Genomic DNA, 11,235 nt, shown 5'->3' on the forward strand with positions numbered 1-11,235 from the left:
GATCCGCTGGTACTTTCTCTATCAAGTTTACAACCAGCGAAGTCAGAATCAGTGTACCCTATTAAGTTTACGCTTGATTCTTTAGAGTACCATAAACCTATGTCTTTTGTTCCTATTCGATATTTAAAAATTCTCTTAACTACAGTTAGATGTGATTCCTTAAGATTAGATTGATACCTAGCACACATGCATACACTAAACATGATATCAGGTCTACTTTTTGTAAGATATAATAATGATCCGATCATACCTCTATACAGCTTTTGATCTACTGACTTACATGATTCATCTTTGTCTAGTTTACATGATGAGCTCATGGGAGTGCCAATCGACTTGTTTCCATCCATATCAAATTTCTTCAGCATTTTCTTGATGTACCTAGCTTGATTGATGAAGATTTCTTCCTTAGATTGTTTGATTTGAAGTCCGAGGAAGTAGTTCAATTCTTCCATCATGCTCATCTCGAATTCACTCTGCATTAATTCAGCGAATTCTTCGCAAAAACTATTTTTAGTAGCACCGAAAATTATATCATCTACATAAATCTGCACTACTAACATATCTTTATTTTTTTTAAAAAAAAAGGGTTGTATCAACATTTCCTCTAGAAAATTCATGGTCTAATAGAAATTTGCTAAATCTTTCTAGGGGCTTGTTTTAGACCATAAAATGCTTTATTTAACTTGCAAACATGGTTGGGGTATTGATGATTTTTAAAACCAGGAGATTGTTCTACATAAACCTCCTCATTAATATACCCATTCAAGAAAATACTTTTTACATCCATTTGAAATAATTTAAAATCTTTAAAACATGCAAATGCTAGTAGTAATCTAATTGCCTCAAGTCTAGCCACAGGAGCAAAAGTCTCATCAAAGTCTATACCTTCTTCTTGATTATAGCCCTTTGCTACTAGTCTAGCCTTGTTCGTAACCACAACTTCATTTTCATCAAGTTTATTTTTGTATACCCATTTAGTTCCAATTATTGAGTATTCAGAGGGTCTTTCAACTAATTTCCATACTTTGTTTCTTGTAAATTGGTTAAGTCCCTCTTGCATAGCATTTATCCAATTTACATCACTTTCAGCTTCTTTAATATTTTTAGGTTCTAAATGTGAAACAAATGCAAGATGATTATTTAAGTTTCTAAGAGAGGCTCTAGTTCTAACAAGTTGAGATGGATCATCTAAGATTAACTCTTTAGGGTGACCGTGAGCATACCTCCAAGCCTTTGTAAGCCCATGTTCAGTAATTACTTCTTGACTTGTTGAAGTCTCTTCAATTTACTTCGGTTCATCCTCTTGTAAGGTCATGTCATCCATCTTTTATTCAAGTATCCCTGCATCATCATCAAAAGCTACTCTCTTGCTAGAGGAAACATCATTAGTCTCATCAAAAACAACATGAATAGACTCTTCAATGACAAGAGTCTTTTTGTTGAAAACTCTATATGCCCTACTTGATGTAGAGTACTCCAAAAAGATACCTTCATCAGATTTGGAATCAAATTTTTCTAGGTTATCTTTACCATTATTATGAATAAAACACCTACAACCAAAAACATAAAAATAGTTTACTTTGGGCTTTCTATCTCTCCAAAGTTCATAAGGTGTTTTCTTTATAATTGGTCTCAATAAAACTCTATTTAGTATATAACATGATGTGCTAATAGCCTCACCCCAAAAATACTTTGGGAGATCACTTTCACATAACATGGTCCTAGCCATTTCCTTTAGAGTTCTATTCTTTCTTTCCACCACTCCATTTTGTTGTGGAGTCCTAGGTGCAGAAAAATTATGAGTTATTCCCTTTTTACTACAAAATTTTTCAAATAGATGATTTTCAAATTCAGTTCCATGATCACTTCTAATAGCTATAACTGTAGCATTTCTTGCGTTAGTCACTTTCTTATGGAATTTCTTAAATACTGAAAATGCTTCATCTTTATGAGCTAAAAACATGACCCATGTGTATCTAGAAAAATCATCTACTATGACAAGACCATACTTGTTTCCACCAAAGCTTGTGGTCCTAGTTAGTCCAAAAAGATCCATGTGAAGTAGCTCAAGGGGTCTAGTAGTAAAGACACAATTTATAAATTTAAAGGAACTTCTAGATTGTTTGCCAAATTGACACGCTCTACAAATTTTATTTTTCTCAAATTTTAGCTTTGGCAAACCAATCACAGAATCTCTTTTAATTAATTTAGATAGTGTATCCATACTTGTATGGCCTAATTTACAGTGCCATACCAACTTGTATCATTGACCTTAGTATCACTAGCTACTAAGCAGTGGCTATTTTTGGTAAAATCTTCAAGATCTACTACATAAACATTGCCACGTCTTAGTCCTTTGAACATTAAGCTATTGTCAATAGAGTTGGTTATGATGCATAAAGATTGCTTAAACAGAACATCAAGACCTCTATCACATAATTGACTAACGCTAAGTAAGTTATGCTTAAGACCATCTACAAACCGAACATTATCAACAAAGGTTGAAGGTGTAATTTGTATTTTACCGATACCAACGATGTGACCTTGGTTATTGTCTCCAAAAATCACCGCACCTCCTTTTTTAGATTGTTGGTTAGCCAAAGATAAAACTAACGGTGTAAGGTTGTAGTTGGTGAGCCTGGAAAAACTAACCGGGTTTGATTGTGAACTCGGAAAATAATCGGGTGGTTCTAGTCGGTGAGCCTGTGAAAACCGATCGAGTTTGTTATAAACTCGTGAAAACAACAAGTTGGGTTGTGAGCTTGTAAAACAATCGGCTGTAATCCTAGGGATTATAGTGAACTCCCAAAGGTGGCTTGGGGAGTGGACGTAGGAGCAAGAGTTGGCTCCAAACCACTATAAACTTTACTGTGTTTGTATTGGCTAATTGTCTCTTTCTCTCACTTCACTCACTGCATCTAGTAATCTAACTAATCTGTACAACCCTTGATTCAATCCCCTGATTGAATCAAGTAAAGAGAACCAAGTTTGGGAATTCACAAAGGAAGCTTCTAAAAAGCAAATGTGTGAACAATATAAATAAAGTAAAGTTAGAAGCCCTCAAATAGTTTTTAGATAGAAAAGTGGGGGCTTCTCGATTTCTGAGTCTCCTCTTGAAAGCACTGAAGGTTGGAGGACAGTAGGAGAGCCTTGAATGCAAAGGAGGCGCTTTTCGGAATGAGTTGAATGCTCTTCTTCCTTCTTTTTCTTGGATTTACTCTTTTTAAGCTCTTGGTGGTTGAAATGCGTTAATGCTCAGATTGAATGGCTCACTTCTTGTCTTCTACTGTTTACTCTGGCTATTTAAGTAGTTATGAAAACTACCCGTTAGAGAGAGGTTTGGAGCCATTTTGTCTCGTCTGCACATCCTGACAATGTATCCGTTGGGATCGGAGTCGACTCATGCGATCTGGAGTCGACTCGGCTGTTGCTGGAGACGACTCGCCCACTATTCATGATTTGAATTAAAGTGCTTGTCCCGTCCTGGAGTCAACTCGGACCAAACCTGGAGTCGACTCGCCAACATCTGGAGATGACTCAGGCACCTAGGAGGCGGTTCGTTCTCAGGGTTCCAGAGACCCATCTTTCTGTTTTTCTTCCTCGAGTCGAATCTGGTATTCTTGGAGTCGACTCGGCTCTCTTGAGAGACAACTCGAGATCTTCGAAAGACGATTAACTCTCAGAGTCTGAAAAACTGATTCTCTGTCTATTGAACTGATCTGCCTTGGAGTCGACTCGCGCTTTGTTGGAGTCGACTCGGCTGACTTGGGGGGTCGACTTTGGAACTCTTGGAGTCGACTCGTTCACAGAATTTCTGAGATTGGTTCTTTATCTTTCAGACTACTTTCCTCTGGAAGTCGACTCGGACATATCTAGGAGTCGACTCGCCAAACGTCGAAGTCGACTCGTAACCTTCTGGAGTCGACTCGGTAACAGGGTCTAAAATCCATCATTCTGTCTTTTTATCTGTTACCCTTTGGAGTTAACTCGAAACTGTTGGGAGTCGACTCGGCAAGCATCGGAGTCGACTCGAAGCCTTTTGGAGTCGACTCGCTGACAGGGTCTGAAACCTATCTTTCTGTCTTTCTTTCTGTTCTCAGTTGGAGTCGACTCGGAGAGTATCGGAGTCGACTCGGAGAGTATCGGAGTCGACTCGAGCTTGTGCCAGAAACTCTAAACCACTCAGAGTCGACTCGTAATCTTCCGGAGTCGACTCGGAATTCAGACTTTGGTTCATATTGAGTCCAATACTTATCCAAATTACTTTGAACCAAAGCTCACTTAATTAGAAATACACAAATATTTGCCTGAAATACTAGATTGAATTCATTAGTATAACATAAAATATACTCAAATGCTTTGAGCTCATCAAAATTAATTAGGGAATGCTCAATCACTCCACAATACCCGAATACTATGGCACCAGGTACTCGTCTTCACATAATACAACTAACTCTCTGGGGACCTTCTAGATAAGTGCTCGGATGCCTTAACATACTACTAAGAACCTTCCTCTGTTTTCTAGTCTTCGCTTTTACTTAAGTATCGAAGGGTCTCCCATTGGATACATTCTGGCAAGAGGACTTCTTCGTCTGTTCTGTTTTAGATTGGAGCGCGATCGCAAACCAGCATCCCGACAACTACCGCCTGCATCATGTTGCAACCTAGCATATTCGAGCAGTCGATCGTCGAGTCCTCCAGCCCCAACATTTCACTCGCTTGGCACCTAGGTCGGGTTGGTTTCTAGTAGCAACAGATTGACGCTGGAGAAAGAGTCCATCCCACTATAGGAGGTCTTATTTACTAATCGCTATGAAGTCTCGAAGGGCACAACCAACACCTTTGAATGCCCAACCAAATGCAATAGATGAGTTTGATGGCTCTTTGCAAAGCTCATGGAGGCCTTCACCCCCACCGAAACCATGGGCGGCCCCCAGCAGTAACCTCTGAGCAATTCTAGTTACCCATATAGTAGGTCTAGATACTGGCTACTGCAATCCAACACATGCAGCAACCAATCGCCTCTCATCTGTAGTAGAAGACCTGTAACTAGGGCGGGCACAAAGATCAAGGTCATTCCTTTCCACCCTAAAGTGTGGGGCAGGTATTGCCTAGTTAGCCTCCTCGCCATCGAAACTTTCGCAAGGCTTCGTGCAATCGGCATACTCAGTCGCAGAGTTTGGTGAAAGAAGGCCGACCTCGATCCTCTCATTCTCCCTCTTAGGAGGAATCAACATCCAACCACTTCTCTTCTCACCAACCTGATAAGGCCTCTAGGAGGGAGGTCAACCTTGATCATAAACTTAAGGAGATGCGTTGACGCCTTGAGGACTTGAGGCAACACCAAGCCAAGCTAGGAAGGGATGTGGAGTTCTCCGACGAACCTCCATTCTCAGCAAAAATAATAGAGGAGCTCGTCCCTCCTCGCTTCAAGATGCCACAACTGGAGATGTACGACGACTCCAAAGATCCACTAGATCACCTGGAGAGCCTCGAAGCTCTACATAAAGCTCTACAAAAGATGCCACATTTTGGAAGACGGCTTGATTGTTGTTGACCCAAAAGGTTTGATTTTGATAATACAAAATATTTGAGTACAAAGTTCACTAATCAGTTGCTTTGAGTATGCTTGAATGTTTACATAAAGCTAAGAAGAAAGCCTTCAGTAACTCTCAAATGAAGATTAATTATTCAAAGCTCTACATAATGAAACTCGACTCCAAAAAGGCGTTGAAGCAACCCTTGAATGCTCGCATGCAAATACAAAAAATTATGTCTTGGGTTATCTCAAGAGTCAACCCTTAGACTGCAATGAGTCGACTCTAGCACACTGATACAGACTAATATGCCTTCATGAGTTGACTACTCCAGATCACAAGTCGACCCTACAACAGTCTCAGAAGATATATGGAAAGCTCTAAAATTCATCAAAGTGGCGAGTCGAACCATGAAGAACACGAACTAATAGGAATCAGAAAATAGTTGACCCCAGAAACAAATGAATCGACTCCTGAATGATGACAGACAAAAGACAGAGAGAGCAATAAAACTCAATCTATTGGAAAGTCGACCTATAAAGATAATGAGTCAACTCTTATTAATGGACGAGTCAACCCCTAAACCAAAGATTCGACTCTATAATAGTTGTAGGAGAAAGACAGAGTACAACAAAAATAATAGCAAGTTCAAGTCGACCCCTGAAAATCACAAGTCGACTTCTGAAGATTAAGAGTCGACTCTTGAAAACGTCGAGTAGACTCCTTCGCATCTGACAACAATAATGGCTAGTTTTTCTGTAAACCAGAATGATCGTTTTTGTCTTAAAATGGCTCTTTCGACCTATCTAATTTCTAGGAGAGTCTTCTGACCACTCTTAAGTGGTATAAATGCATGAGAATACCGAAAGAAAAATAAGAGATGAAAAATACAATGAATTAAATAGCCAAGAAAAAAAAAGAGAGCTTCAAAAAAAAAAATACTCAAGTGCATTCATTAAGAGCTAAGAGATCACATCCTCTACAACTGAAAGAGTTGGTGAAGTGCATTCAAGTTCAATCAAGACCAACCAACTGATTCAAAGCTCCATTTATTTCTTGTATTTGTCTTTAAGGAGCTGTATTTTATTATGTTATATATTATTCTCTATACTCTGCTGTGACAAGTTTTAAGAATTGAAACTTGAAAAAAGGTCCATCCAAACTTTAAATTGGATTGCATTGATCCTAATGAGAGATCGGTGGTGGTTTTGATTGATTATTAGTAAAAATCAACTGATTGATTGTAAGCCCGGCTAAAACAATCAGATTGTAATTTTAAAAAGATTATGGTAGAAATTTTCAAGAAGGGTGTTTTAAAGGGTGGACATAGGTGTTGGGTTGCACCGAACTGTTGCCCTAGGTGACAATCCAAGAGGGGGGGGTGAATTGGTTTCTTCTAAATTTTGGTGTTTTAAAAGCTTTCTTAATTAAGTGCGGTGGTTGCTTTCTTAGATTATTTGAATGAGTTAAACTAGAACAACGATGGAAGATAATGCAAGAATAAATGTAACCACAAGCACAATACAAACACAACAATATATAGTGGTTCGGTGCTCTCCTTAGCACCTACGTCCACTCCCCAAGCGACCCCTTGGGAATTCACTATAATCTTGCGGATTACAGTTGGATTATTTTCCGGGCTCACAATCCAAAAACCTTTGTTGGTTTTACGGGCTCACCAACGAACCTATACACTTTGGTTTTCCGGGTTCACCAAAAACCTTTGTTGGTTTTACGGGCTCACCAACGAACCTATACACTTTGGTTTTCCGAGTTCACCAAAAACCTTTGTTGGTTTTACGGGCTCACCAACGAACCTTTACAAATAGTTTGATAAACAAAAAGAAAAGATTCAAACTCCTAAATGAGCAAATGAAACAATATTAACTACAAAGAAGAGTTAGAAAGTATTTATCGCTTTGAAGTGGCTTTGCTCTTCTTTGTCAAGGATGCTTCACTCTTCAAGGGAGGATGGAGCTCTTGATGACTCTTTGAATCTGTTCAACCCCTTTCTTTGATTCTTAAATGAAGCACTTGAATGAAGAAGATTAGGGCACTTTTGTTTTCTTGTGTACTCTTTGATATCTCTTTCAAAAGTTGTTCTATCTGATGAATAGTGCCCCTTTAAATAGCTTCCCACATCCTTTGGATAAGCCCCAATGGTTAGATTTGAAAAACTAGCCGTTACTGACCTTGGAAAGGACAAAAAGTACATCTGCAGAACTAGCCGTTATGCTTCAGCCCGTGTTTGGGTCGGCTCAACCTGTCCTTGGGTCGACCCAACATTCACTTGGGTCGACTCAAACATTCCTTGGGTCGACCCTCTCAGAAAACACAGAAACTTGAAATTTCAGCCTTCCTTCCCATGGGTCGACCCAACCATTCTTTGGGTCGACTCAAAGTTCACTTGGGTCGACTCAACTTCTTCTTGGGTCGACCCTCTCAGTAATTCCAGAGAACCATTTTCTGTCTGCCTTTCTGTCTTGCCTTTGGGTCGACCCTCTCAGGGTTTGGGTCGACTCAAACTTGGGTCGACTCAACCACTGTTTGGGTCGACCCTCTCAGTAAATCCAGAAAACATATTTCTTTCATGTTTTGAGGTTCTTGAAGTTTGGGTCGACTCATGCTTACCTTGGGTCGAGCCAACTCACTGTTCATCTGTGCCAATTTTGCAGAAGTGTGCCAAATGACTTCTTGATGTGCCGAGGTCGACCCAATCAACCTTTGGGTCGACTCAATCTACACTTTGCTGCATCTCAAGGTTAGATTCATTCAAATGAACAAAGACATGTATCTATATCAATTCATACAAATATACTGAGAGTAATGAACTTATAAATGAAGTATCAATTTAACTTATAATATACTCTAGATAATTGCTTGTTAATCATCAAAATAACACTATCATCCTCAATCTCCCCCTTTTTGATGATTACAAAATAAAGAGTATAAGCCTATTGATACTCGTCTTTAAAAACAGTTTATAAAAGGGTTTAAATTGCTGAATTTCAGCTTTTCATATATAAGAGTGAAATCTCCCCCTATATTATTTAAATGTTGCCAATTTGACTCTTTGAATTGCTCCCCCTTTCATTTATAATTCATTAGCGATGAAACTTCAAAAATTTGAGATAAAATGTGAGTTTCAGGTTATGTATCGGGGTGCGAGAGGTGCGTGCCAAATTCTGAATTTATATGTGCCAAATTCTGAAATTTGATAGAAATTTTTGATTTAATCAATTTCATTGTTACAAATTGCTCCCCCTTAGATGTATAAGCTTTCTTATATGATTTTTAATTTGTTTGCCCAATTATTTCTCTTTTCTTGCATAAATTCTTATTTCTTTTTCTCTACTTCTCCTTTCTTTAACTTTCTTTACTTTTGCTCTTATTATTCTTTCTTTACTTACTCTAAAGATATCTTTACTTCTCCCCTTTTTGTTGCTTTATCTAATCTACACAAAATCTTTACTTCTCACCTAAGATCTTTACTTCTCCTCAAATAAATACTCTTTCTTTACTTCCTAAAATAAATAAATACTCTTTCTTTACTTCTCCCCCTTTTTGTTATCATCAAAAAGATACATGGGAAAGATGCAATAAACAACAAACTTCAAACTTCATTGATCAAAATAGGAACATTTTCATACATTCATATCCAAAAACAAAAAAACAGATACAATGTTCCTTAATCAAGATTTAAAGATACATGATAAAAGCAAGATAGATATGAGAACTAGATATCTAGCCTAGGCTCTAAACATAAGTGCTAAGAACATCCTAGGGAGACTCTAACGGCTGGGATCTAGTCCTCATCCTCCTAGTGTACGTGGCGAGGGGAGGTCGAGCCTGGTGAGACTGTGTCTGGCGTGGAGCACGATGAGCTGGATGACTCTGTGCCGATATCTCTGACTCAGCAGCCTGTGGCACAGATGGTCCATGGGTCTCTCTCTCTCTCCGGAGTGCTCCAATCTGCTGCCTCAGATCACTGATCTCAGCAGACATGACATCCAACCGGGCGTTCAATCGGCTCGTCAGCCCGTCAGTGATAGTCCTCGCCTGAGCTGACATGAGCTCAGTCATCCTGCTCCAGAACTCATCCGTATCTGTCGGAGGAACGGATGACGATGGTCCAGCCTCTGAGGGTGCAGTAGGATGATCCATATGCTCCTCATCCTCATCCTCTGGTGCATCTCCCTCTGGCGCCTCACCCTGAATGCCTGCTCCAGTGTGAATCCACTGCCCGTTCACTTTCTCATATCCCATGCGTATAAGTGTCCGTGCAGTGTATGTATCAGTATGATGCAAACTCTTGGATGCCTCCTCCTCGAGAGGTAAACCGTGCTGACGGAAAATCAAGGTGAGTATCATACCATAAGGTAGTGATACCCTGTTGCTGCACATTACCTTCCTCATCTGTCTCAGTATCATAGCCGGAAGATTTAGGGGAATCCCCCGAATCATACACCCCATCACAGCTAGATCTCGCTCTGTGATGAGATCGAATCTCCCGGTCTTTGGAAATAAAATCCTATTGATCATATTGAGCAGTAATCTCATTTCAGCGGAAAGAGAACTAGCTATTACCTTCGTGAAAAAGTCGAAGTTCTCATTTTTCATGATCAACTGTAGAGCTCTCATTTTGTTTTCTGGCTTTTCCGGAGTGGCTCCTATGCAGGGTAGATGAAGTAACTCACTCAAGCTCTCCTCGGAAACTCGAATTCGAACCCCTCGAACTTCCGAAACAAGCCCTCCCATACCAGTTTTGAGAAAGGCATAGAACTCTTGTACCAATCCGGGGTAGATAACCACATCTAGGGAGCAAAGATACTCCCAACCTTGCCTTTGGATCCATTCCCAAATCCGAAACCCTTCTTGATTGAAGAACTCGGAATGGATCCTTCTCCCCGTTGTAACCGGCCTCCCCGCAAATCTTGCAAGTATCACTGAGGGGGAAGGAGGAGGAGGGCCCTCCGCACGTGCCTCACGTCGTGGAGACACGGGAGATGGCTCGGTAGGTTGCCTTTCCTCCCGTTGGATCCGTGTCACTCTTCCGGATCTCTTGGCTACGGCTCTTTTGGGTCCCATTTCTCTAAGATCTCAAGGAAATCTACTGTTTGGAGATGATTGGAGAAGATTTGAGAGTGGGGAAAAGGTTTTTCGAAAGAAGACAAAGGGCAAACAGTGCCCTAGAAATGCTCTCGGGTCCCCTTTTAACAGTGAGGTCCCGACGTTGGGTCGACTCAAGATTTTTCTTGGGTCGACTCAACGTTGGGTCGACCCTATTCTGGGTTGGGTCGACCCAAGTGCAGACTTTTTCTTTTCTCTTCCTTTTTGCTTCTAAAAAGTTTTTCTTGCTTCCAGTCCTTATAAACTCTTTATGGGACAATGATACATGAGTAAGGAATCTATGGATAACAAATTTGACTCATGTTTCATGGGATTTTTGAAATTAGAGGAGTGTATCATGAGACTTCTAGCTCCCTTTTATATTTCTTCAATAAAAAGGATCACATATGCCTAATTCCCTCCTTAGCATGCAGAATCTATCTTCACTCAATGGTTTCGTAAATATGTCGGCTAATTGTTTTTCCGTGCATATATGCTCAATACATACATTTCCATTTTGCACATGATCCCTAATAAAATGGTACCTTATTTCTATGTGTTTGGCTTTGGAGTGCTGAACTGGATTTTT

The sequence above is a fragment of the Phoenix dactylifera genome, chromosome 6 (assembly GCF_051530095.1).
Source record: "Phoenix dactylifera cultivar Ajwa chromosome 6, Ajwa_hap1_PhDact_Kaust_v1.1, whole genome shotgun sequence".
Classification (NCBI taxonomy): Eukaryota; Viridiplantae; Streptophyta; class Magnoliopsida; order Arecales; family Arecaceae; genus Phoenix; species Phoenix dactylifera.